At 37.4% G+C, this 21,540-nt stretch overlaps 2 long non-coding RNA genes across 2 annotated transcripts; both read left to right on the top strand.

Moving 5' to 3' along the window:
• Positions 1–332: 332 nt before the first annotated feature.
• Positions 333–4,112, top strand: LOC129626447 (uncharacterized). The gene is made up of 4 exons (XR_008701968.1): positions 333–459; positions 760–821; positions 2,408–2,494; positions 4,014–4,112. It is a non-coding gene; the product is annotated as an uncharacterized LOC129626447 (long non-coding RNA).
• An 802-nt stretch (positions 4,113–4,914) lies between these two features.
• LOC129626448 (uncharacterized) lies at positions 4,915–21,528 on the top strand. Its single transcript, XR_008701969.1, has 3 exons — positions 4,915–4,989; positions 9,995–10,077; positions 21,456–21,528. It is a non-coding gene; the product is annotated as an uncharacterized LOC129626448 (long non-coding RNA).
• The last annotated feature ends 12 nt before the right edge of the window (positions 21,529–21,540 follow it).

The raw sequence follows: 21,540 nt of genomic DNA, 5'->3' as shown, positions 1-21,540 counted from the left end.
CACAGCCCTTTGTCACAGCGTGCCTTGAGCTTCAAAGGCTCACCTGCGTCCTCTCTCCTTTGTGCCCTTCCTGTGCTCTGTCCACTTCAGTTGCAGAGCTGTTGAAAAGCTCAAACTCTTCTGCCCTCTTGTTTGTTTTCACGTGGCTCTGCCTTGCCTAGAATACAGAACAGAATTGCTCTTTTCTTTACATTTCTAACTTTTCTGAGGACAGTGTCTATGATTTCTTAGACAGCAGTGAATGTTTATCATCTTACTGATTGACTGAATGACCAAATAGATGAATATGTTTTCTGAAGTTGGGTTTTTGTTTTGTCTTGTTTTTATAGGAAGGAGCCACAAAGCCAGAGATTGTAGATAAAGAAAGTGATACAGATATTAGTGAAAGGGCTCCACAAGAGCAAATAAATTATGACCATTTGAGTTCTGTTTTTGGAACACACAAAAATAATAGAAGTGGTAAGTTAGTGAATGTCTGTGGATTTTTTTCTATGCTTAAAAGCTCAAATAAAAACCTTTAAAGTGCATAGATGCAAATATGGCATCCATTTCTTTGTAAGTGTGTTTCTTTTGCTCTTTTTCTTCAGAAGTGTCCCAAGTACTACCAGCTTTTTTTTTCCTGAAAATGCTTCAACCCTCTGAAATTCTTTTCCACTAGTTTATTTTATTGAACTATTTGTGGATAGAGATAGACATATATGTATTAAAATTCATAGTAGTAAATGTTCTCATTAATGTATCTGTGACTCCATTTTACAGATATGACGTCAGCCTTAGGATTGGGAGAAGAGGAAGATATAGAATCACCTTGGGATTCTGAGGTACTGTCTTCTGTTATTATTTTGAAATATAAAGAACCGAGTGATGTAAAAACATAAAATCATAAGATGCTGTGATTTTCTCACCTTTGCATTTGCCCATCAAAATTTTTTTTATTTTTAATCTGATTTTAATTTTTATTTTTAATTATTGATTTTTAATCAATAAGATAATTCTGTGCTAAATACTACCACATAGTATACTTTAGCTAATTTTCAAGGTTTACCTAATGAAATCAGTGAAGTATGGAAATCAAGGCTTAGAAGTCATAAGGAATCTCTTTGTGTTCTGAAGTTACATTTATCTAAAAACAGAAGCATTGTTGCAGGTGAGTCTATGATCAAATGTTCCTTTCTTTCTTTCTTCCTCTCTTCCTTTCTTCCTTCGATTTTTGTTGGAGTACAGTTGATTTACAGTACTAGGTTAGGTTCAGTGTGCAGCAAAGTGAATCAGTTATGTATCTCTCTCTATATATCACCTCTTTTTTAGATTATTTTCCTATATGGGCCATTACAGAATATTGAGTGGAGTTCCCTATGCTATACAGTAGGTCCTTACTAGTTGTCTGTTTTATACACTGTAGTGTGTTTGTGTCATCCCCAATCTCCCAAGCAAATGTGTGTTTCTTTGGTACATGTGCACGTGTAAAACTGCTAGAGAGGGCCAGAGAGAAACGGGTTGAATTGTGGGTTTTTACCACGTCAACACTGAAAAGATAGTGCTTGAAACCTGAAAGTATTATTACGTTTGGATTGTCAAGTTAATCTGCAAGGAACATTTCTTTTTTATTTTATTTTATTTTATTTTTAAACTTTACATAATTGTATTAGTTTTGCCAAATATCAAAATGAATCCGCCACAGGTATACATGTGTTCCCCATCCCGGACCCCCCTCCCTCCTCCCTCCCCATTCCATCCCTCTGGGTCGTCCCAGTGCACCAACCCCAAGCATCCAGTATCGTGCATTGAACCTAGACTGGCAACTCGTTTCATACATGATATTTTACATGTTTCAATGCCATTCTCCCAAATCTTCCCACCCTCTCCCTCTCTCACAGAGTCCATAAGACTGTTCTATACATCAGTGTCTCTTTTGCTGTCTCGTACACAGGGTTATTGTTACCATCTTTCTAAATTCCATATATATGCGTTAGTATACTGTATTGGTGTTTTTCTTTCAAGAGAAGCAAAGGCATAGGGAATAGTAAGAAATATGTGGTATAATAACAGCAGTTAGCTTTGCTTTGTGATGTTTTAGTAAGTACACACCATTTTGGATAGTTAAACCAGCACGCGCAGAGAACCCTTATGGCAGCCGTACTTGAAGTAACATGAAGTAGCTGTGCTCTGTTTGAAGGCGGCAGCTATGGAAGGAGATGAGAAGGGCCTGATCTCTAAGGTGCAGGTAGCCACTGCCTGGTGATACAGCACCGTATTTGAAGTCAGCATCCTGAATCTGTCACTTAGCAGCTGTGGATCTTGGCAAACCTGTCTTAACTGGGTTAAATGTAGGCAGTTTTTAAAAGTAGGAAATTTTCTTCAAAAGGAATTAGGAAATCATCATGCAACTCAATATTAATTTTAACAGAATATCTCTGAGAGCCTTCCACGAAAGTATGTGGATCTTTTATCTGGAGCTGCTGGTCAAAGAGGAAAAAATATGGACAAGTGGAAGGTAAGAACTATATTTTATAGAAAAGTCATTTGACAGAATGTTGATTTAAAATGGAAATGCTGATATATTCTAATAGGCAAAGAAAATCACCTGTCAGCTGCATAGTGAGATAAAAGACGAGAAAAAAAGGGAAATAGTGTATCTTATCAGGTGTCAGCCACAGATTATATTGAGAATCCAGTTTAAAGAGCTAAATTATTTAGCTCCTGGACTTCCTTGGCAGTCCAGTGGTTAGGACTCTGTGCAGTTAAGAGTCTCCAATGCAGGGGGTGCTGATTCGATCCCTACTCAGGGAACTAAGATTCCATTTGACACATGGGCCCAAAAAAAAAAAAAAAATTCTGTTTCAAGATACTCTATGACCTAAGGAAGGTTGAGAAACAAGAGGAAGGAGGGAATGAAGGATTAGAGAGGCAGAGGGTATAGGGAGGAAATGAAGGAAAAGGAAGCACAGGTCTGTGGGGAAGGTGGCAATAAGTAAGATAACGCTTTAGAAAAAGGGAGAGTATTTGATATGGGCGATGCATTTGAAGTGAGCTTCCAGCACCAAAACGTGTCAGAGACGAACAGCAAAGCTTTCCCCTCTTCCTGCCTTCCTCACTGTTGGGAAGGCATTCAGGATTGCGGTCCTGGGCGTGCAGAGCGGTGTGTCATCCTCTGTGGGGGAGTGTGGGCATAGGTGCTCAGCTGTAACGTGTGGAAATTGGTGTCATACGAGATGTTGCTGCTTTGTAGGATGGTGTCACATAGGCCAACAAAGGAGAACTAGAAAGAAGGAGTGAGCAGGGGGCATGATAGGGAGATCAAGTAACCTACAGCTTCATAGAGAGTCCACTGGAAAGTTTCCAACTTGTAATGCAGTTGCACTTTGACGGGAGTGTTAGAGTGAGGAAGTTGAGGCTAAGATTTCAGGAGAATAAATTAAGTTGAAGTAATGTAGAAGCAGACTCAGTATAGACCAGAGTTTCTCAGATTTTAACTAGTAGCCTGGGGACCTTGTGTGAAGTACACATACTGAGCAGGAAGTCTGAGAATCTGTGTTGGGAGTTGAGGAAACTTGAAGGAACTCCTTCTAGATGGCTTCAGTGTATTTGCAATGAGAAGAGATCAGATCATTGTTGCTCCAGAGAATACTGGAGATGGGAGGGGGTGCTAGAAGTGGGGGAAACTCCAGCCACTCCAAATACCTATCAGGCATCAAAGATATATGTTGTATCGGTATTTGTTATTCAAATTAGATTAATGTGAATATGGGGGTATTGACTTTTTTTGAAAGTTGTTTCACAGAAATCCTTTGAAGCAGTAATATGGTGTACCAAACCAAACTGAGTTTTGAAACAAAACAGATTAATAGGGTTCCTTCCCTAAATGCTAGAATTGTTATTTTTGATAAGTACTACACTGATTTTGAAACATGCAAGGTTTTTAATATCTAATAATTGTGTGACAGTTAAATTTATTATTTCCTTTTTGGTAATTGTATTTCAATACTGAGAACTTATTCTACATTATTTTCTAGATGTGTCTTATATACCTTCTTGCATGATTGGATTGAGAAACTTTAAGATGGCTAAACTAGAGGAGCCAAGACATGTAGGCATACCAGTAGCCCACATGGGTATGAAAAAAAGTGAATATTTTTATGAACCATTATTCTACAAGTGTGTATCCCAGCTAATCAGTTCATTACTTTTTCTCTGATGAGAAATGAATTATGCATTCAGTTGAACTGTCATCCTAGCTGTGTACTTCTTAAATGACTGGACAGATTGAAGAACATGATAAATACTTATAGTATAATGGTGTAAATGATACTGCTGTATTGCATTCAAGATAATGCTGTTGCATTTTACCATCTACTTTCACATTTATGTCTTTGGGGTCATGATTTGTTCCTCTGATGAACATCGCTTTTCTCCTCATCAGTTGGCATGTTCACATTGGTCTGTGTGCACTTTAATATTTTATAAAGTTGAAATTGAAAACGTAATGTTACTTTTGAAATCTTAACTGTGACTTTAATATTTTATCAAGTCATTGAAAACGTAATGTTACTTTTGAAATCTTAACTGCATGTTTTGTTAAACCTTTATTTCTATTTTTTCTTCACTATCTCTAGTGGATTCATAGTCTGTCTTGCTGGTGTCCTAACATCCCCCTGAAAACAAGACACTAAAACCAAATGTATTCACTGCCAAGGCTGAGCACAAGGATTTCTGCTCAGTACTAACTCTGCATGAATGTAGAGCTGGCTTTCATATTTACATGTAATTAACTCTATGTCCCTTTTGCCTTTTAGATTCTCCTGAGAAATATCCTAATGCGAAGGTAAAATTGTTTATGTTTTTACCTTGAATTATGAACTGTGGATAGTATCAAAGGTACATTATTTATTAACCAACTTGTTTCCAAACCCATTCAGCCTGCAGTCTTAGTGAAAGATTCTGTTCCTAGTAAAATAGTTGGAATGAAGGATTTACAAACATCCACTTCAGGTAAATTTTGCAATACACACGTAACTCTGAAAAGAGGGACACTGAAGTATTTGAAATGCTCAGTCTTCATACTGCTAACTTTTTTTTTTGCAAATTTAATTGAATCATTTGACATACATAAGGCAAATGTTATTATTGGTATCCATGTTTTGAAAAAAGAGATAGATACAAGCATAAGAACAAGAAATTTTTAAAATGTAAGCTTGAACTCAATATGTTTTTGTATATGTTTTGATACCCTGAAGTTCTCAGTTTGCAATCTGTATACTTCTTAGGGATTCTCAGAATTTAATTATTAGATCCTAAGATTTTTCCAGTGTCCAAAAATGCTTATTTGAACTTTGACCTTTACCTAGAGTAAAGCTTCTCTTGCTAATATATCAGTTGTATTTCAGCGTATAATTATTTCATTTTAGTGTTGTTACACAGATGAATGTAGGCCAACCAGATGTTTTGTTTAGCAGACTTTGTGTGTGTGTTGTTTTTGTGGTATCTTTGATTATTAGAAGTAGGGGAAGTACTCATACTTTAATGACTTTCTGATAGACATAATCTTTTAAAACAGTGATTCTGAAAGTTTTGGCTTTAGGATCTTTTTGTACTTCTAAAAATCATTGAGAATGCCACGGAACTTTTGTTTAAGTAGGTTGTATTTATTGATGTTCACTATATTGTAAAACAAAGCTGAAAAACTTAAAATACAAGAACACAGAATCATAATGGCTAATTCCATTTGTCATTAGAGTTATCATATCACATATGTCTCTGAGGAACTCCACTGTGCACTCAGAAGAGAATGAGAATGGAAGTAACATTTAGTGTTGTTGTGAAAATAATTCTGACCTCTTTGGAACCCCTGACCCGATGGTCTCTGAACTTCAGGGATTCTCAGGGCACACTTGAGAACCACAGTTTTAAACTGATGAAGTGGTTAGATGTGAAATGATAAAGGGGGCCTTGAGTTGAAATGGGGTTTAAAGTTTCACTTATACATTTCTTGCTTGTTCCTTTGACTTCTCTTAAGAAATTTAGACCTGACAGCTTTTTTTTTTTTTTTTGAAGCAAATATTTTTGTGTTGTATTCATTCTTGTCTCATGGTGCTCTGTGCTCTTTGGATCCAGTGTTGTCCTCAACTTATCCTATTTTCACATGGAAACAATTAGTCACACACAAGCCTATCATTTCTTATATGCTTATGATGTGGGTTCTGAAGATACTGATACATTGAAAAAAGGCTGTCTCTTTGTAATTAAAGTAGTTGTTGGTGATGTTCAGTCGCTAAATCGTGTCCAGCTCTTTGTGACCCTATGGTCTTGAGCATGCCAGGCTTCCCTGTCCCTCACCATCTCTCCAAGTTCGCCTAGTCATGTCCACTGAATCAGTGATGCTATCCAACCATCTCACCCTCTGCTGTCCCCTTCTCCTGCCCTCAATCTTTTCCAGCATCAGGGTCTTTTCCAGTGAGTTGGCTCTTCACATCAGGTGCCCAAAGTATTGGAGCTCCAGTTTCAGCATCAGTCCTTCCAGTGTGTATTCAGGGTTCATTTCCCTTAGGATTGACTGGTTTAATCTCTGCTCTCCAGGGACTCTCAAGAGTCTTCTGTAGCACCACAGTTTGAAAGCATCATTTCTTTGGCACTCAGCCTTCTTTACGGTCTAACTCTCACATCCCTCTGTAACTACTGCAAAAACCGTAGCTTTGACTGTATAGACCTTTGTCGGCAAAGTGATGTCTTTGCTTTTTAATACATTGTCTTGGTTTGTACCATTAATTAAGGTAGTACCATTCATTAAAAGTGTTTTTAAAACCGTGGTCTCTAGAACACACAATACTGTCATGCATAATTAAATGTAAAATAAATGCCATACATTTTGTTAATAAAATATTTGTATGTTGAAGAAAAATAATTATTAATAAAGTTCTTATTGAATACAGAATATGTAATAGGGATTGAGTGAATCAAAGTAAGTAATACTAGAAAATTAGCAAGTAGAAAAAATGAGACACTAGTTAACATCTCTTCACGAATGGCAGTGGAGTGTGAGATATAATAAGCTCTGAAGGACTAGTGAGTGAGGGGAGAGGAGGACATGGAACTGATTCTCTGAAGAAAGACTGTACAAGTTAGTTAGAGCAGTATTCTTACTTACATTCTAATAAATGGAAACTGTTTTCAGATTTTTCAGATTCTGATTCTCCTAGTTTGAGCCTCAATAATGAGACTTATCAAAGAGCGGGGCATTTGAAAGTTGATCAGTGTCCACTGGTGTCACAATCAATGACCAAAAATCAGTCAGCATCCACAGAATTTGGACAGATGACTGTAATAGATAAAAGATGACTATTGGAGCGGTGTTTCTGGGGAATTACATGCTCCATAGCTGTGCCAGTTTCAGCTGCCAGAAAACAGAAAAAGCAAACAAGGTAATGCAGAAGCCCAGGGCACTCAGCTGTGGGCCACCTGGGCACAGCCTAACCATTATTCTGACGGTTCCAAATTAGATTTTGTGGCAAAACCTACCTTGTGCTGCCTCCTTTTATGCAACCTACAGCCAAGCAATACCTCTTAGCAAGGTGTTTGCATTCTCCCTCTGACCATAGTAATACAATAAATACAGCGAGAGTTAGGAGAAAGTAAGTTTGTTTAGCCTAGTATTTAGCATACGCCTGAGAGTGGGTAGCAGGATTATATTTAGAACTCTGGGACTAGTTGGGAGACCTCAGTAGCCATCTAGAGAGTGCCTTCTCAAAATGTAACTTCATAGCAATATTGAAGGAGTGCTGTATCATTTAAAAGCAGTATATAGAAAGTCAATTCTGATTCTACTAGGATGCCCACTCTATTGAGTAACCATGTCTAATATGTGTTGTCCATAAATACCAATTAATTTAGCACCTTTAATCAGTCATATGGTCAGAGCTATAGTAAGAAATCATATACTGTTTATTTTTTTCACTCCTAGTTTTTTCTTTTCTATCCTCACCTATAGGGTTAACTTTGCATTTACAAAAGATTCTCAGTTATTTCCTAGAATACTGACTACAAGCTATAAACTCAAAGTGGTTTTTTTTTTTTAATCTATAGAAGTGACTTGTTTGCCCTTGTTTGTCCATTAGCTTGGTATGTCCACGAAACACAAATTCAGATAAAACCTATCCAGTCCCTTCAACAGAGGAAGATGGGAAATAGGAAAACTACAAAATAAATAGAAGCGATTTCAGACCGTTCATGTAGATCGTTTCTCAAATCAGTCAATACCTTTTAGAAAGTAACCAGAAGAGTCTACTCCTTCAAGGCCCCCAGATTTGTACATTTATTCATTTCATAATGATTTATTCTATACTGAACTCAGAAAATTTTATATCCTAAATATTTCTGGAAACGCTCCCCCAGTCCAGGCCTGCATCACCTTTGTTTCCTTCCATTAATAATGCCTTCAGATTCATCTCCCTCCATGTATTTGTATGCCCTTCAAATTCATTCCTCTTGTAGCATTTAGAGTCACCTCTCTCAAAAGCAAGTGTGACTGTGAACCACTCTTCAAATCACATTAGTGTCCAGGCATCATAAAGTGAGGTCACTTTCATAATCTGACTTCTGCCTGACTCTTCATCTCTCCCCCTTTCTGTCGTTTGCTATGGAATTCTGAATTGCTGGTGATGCCCTCCTGACCTGTCTCTGTACTTTAAACAGACATTTACCCTGTTGTGTGTGTGCTTCTCTCCCTGTCTTGTTACAGCCTTGCATGCCTTCCCTCTCCTTCCCTTGGACTGTGTAAGTCTCCGCTCAGGCATTATCTCTAGAAAAGCATTCCCTGACATCTTTTATCTCTTTAAACGCCGTGTCTAGTAAAGAGCAGAAAGCTGATAAATAATTATTGAATAAAATAAATAAGGACTATTTATACAAAAGTGATTTTTTAATATTTTATTTTATTTTTTAACTTTACAATATTGTATTGGTTTTGCTGTATATCAACATGAATCTGCCACAGGTATACACGTGTTCCCCATCCTGAACCCTCCTCCCTCCTTCCTCCCCGTACCATCCCTCTTGGTCATCCCAGTGCACCAGCCCCAAGCATCCAGTATCGTGCATCGAACCTGGACTGGTGACTCGTTTCATATATGATATTATACATGTTTCAATGCCATTCTCCCAAATCATCCCACCCTCTCCCTCTCCCACAGAGTCCAAAAGACTGTTCTATACATCAGTGTCTCTTTTGCTGTCTTGTATACAGGGTTATTGTTACCATCTTTCTAAATTCCATATATATGCATTAGTATACTGTATTGGTGTTTTTCTTTCTGGCTTACTTCACTCTTTTTAAGAGCTTGTCCTGTGCAGTTTAGGAGCCAAGAAGATAGGCATGTGAAAAAACAATTTACAATTCAGGTGATGAAGATACACTAGAAAAATCTATAATGTACTAAGGTAGCTACAAGGAAAGGGATACCTGTTTATCTGAGGAAAGATAGCTATAATCAAGGACAACTTCACAAAGCAGGCTGAGTCTTAAAAGATGAAAAGTTATTTGTCAGGAAGAGTACAGGGTAGCATTTCAGATTAAGAAATTGATAAAAGCATACAAAGTAAGAGGAATTTTCTAAACCATGAATAATGTTGCAGTTGAAGCTTGGCATGTTGTTAAAAAGGTACTGTTATGAAGTAGAGAAGAGAATGTATTGTGACTTTATATGTCTGTCCTGTATTTTGAAATTTTGTTTGGTTTCTGATTGTTTTGTTCATTGATGTTTGGATGATTTTGTGAATGATTTTTTGAGCTGTTTGTGTGCCTGTATCCTGGTGACATCTGGTATTTTCCAAATTGTTTGTTGAAATTTTAGATCATTGGAAGTATTTCTTAAAGAAGTAAATATTCAGCTGAAGATTAAGATTGATTTAAGATGTCATTTGATACAGTGTTTTAAATCTATGTTTTAAATAAAGATTATGACTTTTATCTAAATATTCTAAGTAATTTTAACTAAACATACAGATTTGTCAGCAGAACTAGACTTAGAAATGATATCAGAGGAAGAAAAAGAAAAACCTGTTGGAGATGAAAATAACCATTCCCAGGTATGTAAAAATGTAAATTTAAATTTCTGGTTTAATACTCTTTCCTATGCCTCAACAGCATAATACAGTGTGTAACAAAGGTCATGACAAATAAAATCACCTTTCAAAATTTAATCAATAGATAATAATTTAACAGTTTTTATAGCACCTTAATTATAAAACTTCAAATATTGTTAGAATCTGTTATATTTATAGTTTGTTCTTGGAATTAAGGGAAAAAAATTCCTGACTATTGTTTACTTCTTCCATTTTTATAACTTCATTACATGATTATGAAGGTGATATCAAATACTGAATTGTAAGAGTAAACAGTTGAAATTATGAACAATATGACAATGATGATCCTGGACCTAGATACATGGAGAGAGAAATCATTCCCAGTGGTTCAAGGTTTTCTAATGAAATTACCAGTCAGTGATGCCAAGATGAAAGATTCATTCTGTCTGTGATCTCGGCGTAATTGATTAGGGATGGACATTCAGGGAGAGAGTGGGGTCATAGAATCAACCCAGTTACCTATTAAGAGAATCAAAGCTTCCAGATTGGACCTTTGTTGTTAGGGCACAAATAATAACTTTCTAATTTATCTCATTTTGGGGTGAGAAATCAGTAAATATTACTAAAAATGCGTTATCCACTTTCATTGGTAGATATTAGAATATAATATAACTGAATGTATGGGGTTCCTTGGTAGCTCAGCTGGTAAAGAATCCACCTGCAATGCAGGAGACCCCAGTTCATTTCCTGGGTCAGGAAATTCCCCTGGAGAAGGGTTCGGCTACCCATTTTAGTATTGTTGGGCTTCCCTGGTGGCTCAGATGGTAAAGAATCCACCTGTAATGTGCGAGACCTAGGTTTAATCCCTGGGTTGGGAAGATCCCCTGGAGGAGGGCGTGGCAACCTACTCCAGGATTCTTGCCTGGAGAATCCCCATGGACAGAGGAACCTGGTGGGCTACACTCCTTAGGGATGGAAAGAATCAGACATGACTGAGCACACACATAAGTGAATGTAAGCAGGTAATATGTGTTGATGAATAACACTATCATAATATATAATTTGCATTAAAATTTAAGGATTTGTTCCTCTTTCTGATTGTTGTTAATTTGATTTTGGCTCCTAGTAATATAAAGTTTGTCTGTTTCGCACTTATTAGTCCTTAAAAAAAAATCTTACAAATGTGCTATAGGGACTCCCTATTTAAGATATAGTGAGGTGAAATATTTTTAAATGAGGAAGCCTTTATAACATTAAAAATCATCTAATTAATTTTTGGTAGATTTAACATATATGAATTAATTCAAACAGTGATAAAATTGGGTTTGTGAGTTCATGTTTTCCCCCTATTTTAGGCTAAGGCAAGTTATTTTTCACTTCTTCCTTGTGATCCAGTGATTTGTGAGTAGCTAAGCATAGATTAAGAAGTTTAAGAGTTAAATTTTAATACATTTTAGATTTCCAACATGGACACTTCAGGATATTTTTAATGACAAATACATGCACTCCCTTCCTTTTATGTATTTCATAACAAATTTAATAACAATAAAAATAAAAAAAATAGAATAAACAATACAAAACAAATTAAAAAAATAAAAAAAATTAATAACAAATACATGTACTCCCCTCCCAATACATGTATAAGGCTTCCCTTGTGTCTCAGCTGGTAAAGAATTTGCCTGCAATGCAGGAGACCTAGGCTCGGTTCCTGGGTTGGGAAGATCCCCTAGAGAAAGAAAAGACTATCCACTCCAATATTCTGGCCTGGGGAACTCCATGGTCTGTATAGTCCATAGAGTTGCAAAGAGTTGGACACACCTGAGTGGCTTTCACTTTAACTTTCACATGTACTCCCACATATTCTTTAATCATCACTTGAGATGTTTCTTTTGAGACAGACTTTTCCATTATGTTGTTTACTAAAATGTAGTAAGTTTTGACACATGTGATTTTGTCACATAAGTAGTATAAACTCCCACCCCCCAAAAATGAAGTGTTTATCTCCAAAGGAGAAAACTGAGTTTTGAGATGCTGTGAGATTTTTCTTCCTTCCGGTAATAGATTTTTAAATTTCTTTGTTTGCTTGTTTGCTCTTTTGTGTAAGACGTGCCTTGACTGAATTTTAACAATGGACAAAAATCTGTAGGTATTCTCCTTTAAAAGAAAAAGGAGATCAGCCCTATCCCCAGCTAAGGCATTAAATTACTTGGATAAAGTCACGCTTTTAACTTATCTGCTGCTGCTACTGCTGCTAAGTCACTTCAGTCGTGTCTGACTCTGTGTGATCCCATAGACGGCAGCCCACCAGGCTCCCCCATCCCTGGGATTCTCCAGGCAAGAACACTGGAGTGGGTTGCCATTTCCTTCTCCAATGCATGAAAGTGAAAAGTGAAAGTGAAGTCGCTCTGTCGTGTCCAACTCTTCACGACCTCATGGACTGCAGCCTACCAGGCTCCTCCGTCCATGGGATTTTCCAGGCAAGAGTACTGGAATGGGGTGCCATCGCCTTCTCCATTTAACTTATCTATTCATTTGATAAATTCATTTGGTAATTTATCAGATTCAAGGTTACAGAATTTTATCATCTCTTTTGGTGCCATAAAATGTTAGGGAATGCCACTTTAGGGGCTTTGAAGAAATCATTTAGTTTATCTTTGTGTATGATGTTAAGAAGGGTTCTCATTTCATTCTTTTACATGTAGCTGTCCAGTTTTCCCAGCACCATTTATTGAAGAAGCTGTCTTTGCCCCATTGTATATTCTTGCCTCCTTTGTCAAAAATAAGGTACCCATAGGTGCTTGGGTTTATTTCTGGGTTTTCAGTCTTGTTCCATTGGTCTGTCTTTCTGTTTTTGTGCCAGTATCATACTTTCTTTATGACTGTAGCTTTGTCGTATAATCTGAAGTCAAGAAGGTTGATTTCTCCAGCTCGATTGGATTAAAATGGATTAAAGACCTAAATGTAAGACTAGAAACTATAAGACTCTTAGAGGAAAACATAGGCAGAACACTCGATGACATAAATCAAAGCAAGATCATCTGTGACCCACCTCCTAGAGTAATGGAAATAAAAACAAAAGTAAAGAAGTGGGACCTGTTTAAACTTAAAAGCTTTTGCACAGCAAAGGAAACGATAAGCAAGGTGAAAAGACAGCACTCAGAATGGGAGAAAATAATAGCAAATGAAACAACTGACAAAGGATTAATTTCCAAAATATACAAGAAGCTCATATAACTTAATACCAGAAAAACAATCCAATCAAAAAGTGGGAAAAAGACCTAGACATTTCTCCAAAGACGACATACAGATGGCTAACAAACACATGAAAAGATGCTCAACATTGCTCATTATTAGAGAAATACAAATAAAAACTACCATGAGATATAACCTCACACCAGTCAGAATGGCCATCATCAAAAAGTCTACAAGCAATAAATGCTGGAGAGGGTGTGGAGAAAAGGGAATGCTCTTGCACTGTTGGTGGGAATGTAAATTGATCCAGTCACTATGGAAAACTGTATGGAGATTCCGTAAAAAACTAGGAATAAAACTACCATAAGACCCAGCAATCCCACTCCTAGGCATATACCCTGAGGAAACCAAAATTGAAAAAGACACATGTATCCCATCATTCATTGCAGCACTGTTGCAATAGTTAGAACATGGAAGCAACCTAGATGTCCATCAACAGATGAATGGATAAAGAAGTTGTGGTTCATATACACAATGGAATATTACTCAGCCATAAAAAGGTATGTACTTGAGTCAGTTCTAATGAGCTGGGTGAACCTAGAACCTATTACACAGAGTGAAGTAAGTCAGAAAGATAAATATATTATAACACATATGTGGAATCTAGGAAAATGTCCCTGAAGAATTTATTTACAGGGCAGCAGTGGAGAATCAGACATAGAGAATAGACTTATGGACTTTGAGTGAGGGGAAGAGAGGGTGAGATGTAACATGGAAACTTACATTACCGTATGTAAAAGATAGCCAACCGGAATTTGCTGTATGGCTCAGAAAACTCAAACAGGGGCTCTGTATCAACCTAGAGGGGTGGGATGGGGGAGATGGGAGGGAGGTTCAAAAGGCAGGGGATATATGTATAACTTTGGCTGATTTATGTTGAGGTTTGACAGAAAAGAACAAAATTCGGTAAAGCAATTTCATTCAATTAAAAAATTCATTTAAAAAAAAGAAAAAGAAAAGAGAAAAAAAATCATTTAACTTTTCTTGGTTTTACTCCTATTTCTGGTAAATAGTGGGGCTACAATAGGTAATTATTTCTATTTCCTCTAGCTATAAAGTTTGATGGTTATTGAATGTGAAATTGGGAAGCATTATTTATATTCCAGAATTCCACACTAACAACTCATCAGTTTCACTCTGCTCCTTGTGTTTTGGTAAACTTTGGTTCATATATTTTAGTGAACACCATCACTTTTTTGTTATATATATCCTGGATCCAAATGAACAAAGAAATGTAAAAGGCCGTGGGGAAAGAATAGCTTTAGTGTTTTTGAGGCACTAAGGTGTCATATCCTCTAAATCTGTCTGTTTAGTGGAAAATCCAGGTGGTAAAGACTGAAGAGGAGCGATTTTGTGTGTTTTGTCTTTTAATTTCTCTATCTCTGCCGGTTAGATGGGGAAGACTGGGGATGAATAATTGCATCATCTTAAGAAAGAATGAAGGGATGGAGCCAAAGCAAAAAGAATACCCAGCTGTGGATGTGACTGGTAGAAGCAAGGTCCGATGCTGTAAAGAGCAATATTGCATAGGAACCTGGAATGTCAGGTCCATGAATCAAGGCAAATTGGAAATGGTCAAACAAGAGATGGCAAGAGTAAATGTCGACATTCTAGGAATCAGAGAACTAAAATGGATTGGAATGGGTGAATTTAACTCAGATGACCATCTGCAGGCAGGAATCCCTCAGAAGAAATGGAATAGGCATCATGGTCAACAAAAGAGTCCGAACTGCAATACTTGGATGCAATCTCAAAAACAACAGAATGATCTCTGTTCGTTTCCAAGGCAAACCATTCAATATCATGGTAATCCAAGTCTGTGCCCCAACCAGTAATGCTGAAGAAGCTGAAGTTGAATGGTTCTATGAAGACCTACAAGACCTTTTAGAACTAACACCCAAAAAAGATGTGCTTTTCATTATAGGAGACTGGAATGCAAAAGTAGGAAGTCAAAAAACACCTGGAGTAACAGGCAAATTTGGCCTTGGAAAATGGAATGAAGCAGGGCAAAGACTAATAGAGTTTTGCCAAGAAAATGCACTGGTCATAACAAACACCCTCTTCCAACAACACAATAGAAGACTCTACACATGAACATTACCAGATGGTCAACACCGAAATCATATTGATTATATTCTTTGCAGCCAAAAGATGGAGAAGCTCTATACAGTCAGCAAAAACAAGACCAGGAGCTGACTGTGGCTCAGATCATGAACTCCGTATTGCCAAATTCAGACTTAAATTGAAGAAAGTAGGGAAAACCACTAGACCATTCAGGTATGACCTAAATCAAATCCCCTATGATTATACAGTGGAAGTGAGAAATAGATTTAAGGGCCTAGATCTGATAGATAGAGTGCCTGATGAACTATGGAATGAGGTTCGTGACATTGGACAGGAGACAGGGATCAAGACCATCCCCATGGAAAAGAAATGCAAAAAAGCAAAATGGCTGTCTGGGGAGGCCTTACAAATAGCTGTGAAAAGAAGCGAAGCAAAAAGCAAAGGACAAAAGGAAAGATAAAAGCATCTGAATGCAGAGTTCCAAAGAATAGCAAGAAGAGATAAGAAAGCCTTCCTCAGCGATCAATGCAAAGAAAAGAGGAAAACAACAGAATGGGAAAGACTAGAGATCTCTTCAAGAAAATTAGAGTATAGGAATGCAAGGGATTTCTGGGTGTTGATTTTATATCCTGCAACTTTACTATAGTCATTGATTAGTTCTAGTAATTTACTGGTGGAGTCTTTAGGGTTTTCTATGTAGAGGATCATGTCATCTGCAAATAGTGAGAGTTTTACTTCTTCTTTTCCAATTTGGATTCCTTTTATTTCTTTTTCTGCTCTGATTGCTGTGGCCAAAACTTCCAAAACTATGTTGAATAGTAATGGTGAAAGTGGGCACCCTTGTCTTGTTCCTGACTTTAGAGGAAATGCTTTCAATTTTTCACCATTGAGGATAATGTTTGCTGTGGGTTTGTCATATATAGCTTTTATTATGTTGAGGTATGTTCCTTCTATTCCTGCTTTCTGGAGAGTTTTTATCATAAATGGATGTTGAATTTTGTCAAAGGCTTTCTCTGCATCTATTGAGATAATCATATGGTTTTTATTTTTCAATTTGTTAATGTGGTGTATTACATTGATTGATTTGCGGATATTGAAGAATCCTTGCATCTCTGGGATAAAGCCCACTTGATCATGGTGTATGATCTTTTTAATGTGTTGTTGGATTCTGATTGCTAGAATTTTGTTAAGGATTTTTGCATCTGTGTTCATCAGTGATATTGGCCTGTAGTTTTCTTTTTTTGTGGGATCTTTGTCAGGTTTTGGTATTAGGGTGATGGTGGCCTCATAGAATGAGTTTGGAAGTTTACCTTCCTCTGCAATTTTCTGGAAGAGTTTGAGCAGGATAGGTGTTAACTCTTCTCTAAATTTTTGGTAGATTTCAGCTGTGAAGCCATCTGGACCTGGGCTTTTGTTTGCTGGAAGATTTTTTATTACAGTTTCAATTTCCGTGCTTGTGATGGGTCTGTTAAGATTTTCTATTTCTTCCTGGTCGAGTTTTGGAAAGTTGTACTTTTCTAAGAATTTGTCCATTTCTTCCATGTTGTCCATTTTATTGGCATATAATTGTTGATAGTAGTCTCTTATGATCCTTTGTATTTCTGTGTTGTCTGTTGTGATCTCTCCATTTTCATTTCTAATTTTATTGATTTGATTTTTCTCCCTTTGTTTCTTGATGTTCTGGCTAATGGTTTGTCAATTTTATTTATCCTTTCAAAGAACCAGCTTTTGGCTTTGTTGATTTTTGCTATGGTCTCTTTTGTTTCTTTTGCATTTATTTCTCTTCTAATTTTTAAGATTTCTTTCCTTCTACTAACCCTGGGGTTCTTCATTTCTTCCTTTTCTAGTTGCTTTAGGTGTAGAGTTAGGTTATTCATTTGATTTTTTCTAGTTTCTTGAGGTGTGCCTGTATTGCTATGAACTTTCCCCTTAGGACTGCTTTTACCGTGTCCCACAGGTTTTGGGTTGTTGTGTTTTCATTTTCATTCGTTTCTATGCAAATTTTGATTTCTTTTTTGATTTCTTCTGTGATTTGTTGGTTATTCAGCAGCATGTTGTTCAGCCTCCATATGTTGGATTTTTTTAATAGTTTTTCTCCTGTAATTGAGATCTAATCTTACTGCATTGTGGTCAGAAAAGATGCTTGGAATGATTTCTATTTTTTTGAATTTACCAATGCTAGCTTTACAGAAAGAGAAATTAAGGAAACAATTCCATTCACCATTGCAACAGAAAGAATAAAATACTTAGGAATATATCTACCTAAAGAAACTAAAGTCCTATATATAGAAAAGTATAAAACACTGGTGAAAGAAATCAAAGAGGACACTAATAGATGGAGAAATATACCATGTTCATGGATTGGAAGAATCAATATAGTGAAAATGAGTATATTACCGAAAGCAATTTATAGATTCAATGCAATCCCTATCAAGCTACCAACAGTATTCATCACAGAACTAGAACAAATAATTTCACAATTTGTATGGAAATACAAAAAACCTCGAATAGCCAAAGCGATCTTGAGAAGGAAGAATGGAACTGGAGGAATCAACCTACCTGACTTCAGGCTCTACTACAAAGCCACAGTTATCAAGACAGGATGGTACTGGCACAAAGACAGAAATATAGATCAATGGAACAAAATAGAAAGCCCAGAGATAAATCCACGCACATATGGACACCTTATCTTTGACAAAGGAGGCAAGAATATACAATGGATTAAAGACAATCTCTTTAACAAGTGGTGCTGGGAAATCTGATCAACCACTTGTAAAAGAATGAAACTAGAACACTTTCTAACACCATACACAAAAATAAACTCAAAATGGATTAAAGATCTAAATGTAAGACCAGAAACTATAAAACTCCTAGAGGAGAACATAGGCAAAACACTCTCTGACATACATCACAGCAGGATCCTCTATGACCCACCTCCCAGAATATTGGAAATAAAAGCAAAAATAAACAAATGGGACCTAATTAACCTTAAAAGCTTCTGCACATCAAAGGAAACTATTAGCAAGGTGAAAAGACAGCCTTCAGAATGGGAGAAAATAATAGCAAATGAAGCAACTGACAAACAACTAATCTCAAAAATATACAAGCAACTCCTACAGCTCAACTCCAGAAAAATAAATGACCCAATCAAAAAATGGGCCAAAGAACTAAATAGACATTTCTCCAAAGAAGACATACAGATGGCTAACAAACACATGAAAAGATGCTCAACATCACTCATTATCAGAGAAATGCAAATCAAAACCACTATGAGGTACCATTTCACACCAGTCAGAATGGCTGCGATCCAAAAGTCTACAAGTAATAAATGCTGGAGAGGGTGTGGAGAAAAGGGAACCCTCTTGCACTGTTGGTGGGAATGCAAACTAGTACAGCCACTATGGAGAACAGTGTGGAGATTCCTTAAAAAACTGGAAATAGAACCACCTTATGATCCAGCAATCCCACTGCTGGGCATACACACTGAGGAAACCAGAAGGGAAAGAGACATGTGTACCCCAATGTTCATTGCAGCACTGTTTATAATAGCCAGGACATGGAAGCAACCGAGATGTCCATCAGCAGATGAATGGATAAGAAAGCTGTGGTACATATACACAATGGAGTATTACTCAGCCATTAAAAAGAATACATTTGAATCGGTTCTAATGAGGTGGCTGAAACTGGAGCCTATTATACAGAGTGAAGTAAGCCAGAAAGAAAAACACCAATACAGTATACTAACACATATATATGGAATTTAGGAAGATGGTAACAATAACCCTGTGTACGAGACAGCAAAAGAGACACTGATGTTTAGAACAGTCTTATGGACTCTGTGGGAGAGGGAGAGGGTGGGAAGATTTGGGAGAATGGCATTGAAACATGTAAAATATCATGTATGAAACGAGTTGCCAGTCCAGGTTCGATGCATGATACTGGATGCTTGGGGCTAGTGCACTGGGACGACCCAGAGGGATGGTATGGGGAGGGAGGAGGGAGGAGGGTTCAGGATGGGGAACACATGTATACCTGTGGCGGATTCATTTTGATATTTGGCAAAACTAATACAATTATGTAAAGTTTAAAAATAAAATTAAAAAAATAAATTAAAAAAAAAAGAAAAGAAAATTAGAGATACCAAGGGAACATTTCATGCAAAGATGGGCTCGATAAAGGACAGAAATGGTATGGACCTAACAGAAGCAGGAGATATTAAGAAGAGATGGCAAGAATACACAGAAGAACTGTACAAAAAAGATCTTCACGACCCAGATAATCACGATGGTGTGATCACTGACCTAGAGCCAGACATCCTGGAATGTGAAGTCAAGTGGGCCTTAGAAAGCATCACTACGAACAAAGCTAGTGGAGGTGATGGAATTCCAGTTGAGCTATTTCAAATCTTAAAAGATGATGCTGTGGAAGTGCTGCACTCAATATGCCAGCAAATTTGGAAAACTCAGCAGTGGCCACAGGACTGGAAAAGGTCAGTTTTCATTCCAATCCCAAAGAAAGGCAATGCCAAAGAATGCTCAAACTACCACACAATTGCACTCATCTCACACGCTAGTAAAGTAATGCTCAAAATTCTCCAAGCCAGGCTTCAGCAATATATGAACCGTGAACTTCCTGATGTTCAAGCTGGTTTTAGAAAAGGCAGAGGAACCAGAGATCAAATTGCCAACATCCGCTGGATCATGGAAAAAGCAAGAGAGTTCCAGAAAAACATCTATTTCTGCTTTATTGACTATGCCAAAGCCTTTGACTGTGTGGATCACAGTAAACTGTGGAAAATTCTGAAAGACATGGGAATACCAGACCACCTGACCTGCCTCTTGAGAAATTTGTATGCAGGTCAGGAAGCAACAGTTAGAACTGGACATGGAACAACAGACTGGTACCAAAGAGGAAAAGGAGTACGTCAAGGCTGTATATTGTCACCCTGCTTATTTAACTTCTATGCAGAGTACATCATGAGAAATGCTGGGCTGGAAGAAGCACAAGCTGGAATCAAGATTGCCGGGAGAAATATCAATAACCTCAGATATGCAGATGACACCACCCTTATGGCAGAAAGTGTAGAGGAACACAAAAGCCTCTTGATGAAAGTGAAAGTGGAGAGTGAAAAAGTTGGCTTAAAGCTCAACATTCAGAAAACGAAGATCATGGCATCCAGTCCCATCACTTCATGGGAAATAGGTGGGGAAACAGTGGAAACAGTGTCAGACTATTTTTTTGGGCTCCAAAATCACTGCAGATGGTGACTGCGGCCATGAAATTAAAAGATGCTTACTCCTTGGAAGGAAAATTATGACCCACCTGGATAGCATATTCAAAAGCAGAGACATTACTTTGCCAACAAAGGTTCGTCTAGTCAAGGCTATGGTTTTGCTGTGGTTATGTGGATATGAGAGTTGGACTGTGAAGAAGGCTGAGTGCCGAAGAATTGATGCTTTAGAACTGTGGTGTTGGAGAAGACTCTTGAGAGTCCCTTGGAGTGCAAGGAGATCCAACCAGTCCATTCTGAAGGAGATCAGCCCTGGGATTTCTTTGGAAGGAATGATGCTAAAGCTGAAACTCCAGTACTTTGGCCACCTCATTAGAAGAGCTGACTCATTGGAAAAGACTGTGATGCTGGGAGGGATTGGGGGCAGGAGGAGAAGGGGACGCCAGAGGATGAGATGGCTGCATGGCATCACTGACTCGATGGACGTGAGTCTGGGTGAACTCGGGAGTTGGTGATGGACAGGGAGGCCTAGCGTGCTGTGATTCATGGGGTCGCAAGGAGTCGGACATGACTGAGCGACTGAATTGAACTGAACTGAAGAAAGCCTTTTTTGAAATTTTGGGAATTTTGTTTCTTTTCATCAAACAAGAAGAAGTATGATTTACAAATATTTCAGTGACTTGTTAGTGATAAAATTAAAGTAAGCACAAAAAGATTTTTTTATCACTTAAAATCAGGCCAAACCCTGAGTCAAATAATAAAATTAATGAAAACAACAAAAACAGATGTTTATAATTAAGTAACAGAATTTCTTATTATCAAACTTTCATTAAAGGTTGAAGAAGAAAAGAAGAAGCACAAAATTATTGAAGTGGAAGTATCAGACAATGTATGTGATACTGCTGATGAGAGTGGATTGA

This window comes from Bubalus kerabau, chromosome 14, assembly GCF_029407905.1.
Source record: "Bubalus kerabau isolate K-KA32 ecotype Philippines breed swamp buffalo chromosome 14, PCC_UOA_SB_1v2, whole genome shotgun sequence".
Classification (NCBI taxonomy): domain Eukaryota; kingdom Metazoa; phylum Chordata; class Mammalia; order Artiodactyla; family Bovidae; genus Bubalus; species Bubalus kerabau.
The sequence above is the reverse complement of the archived record's forward strand: the minus strand, read 5'-3'. Positions and strand labels throughout refer to the sequence as shown.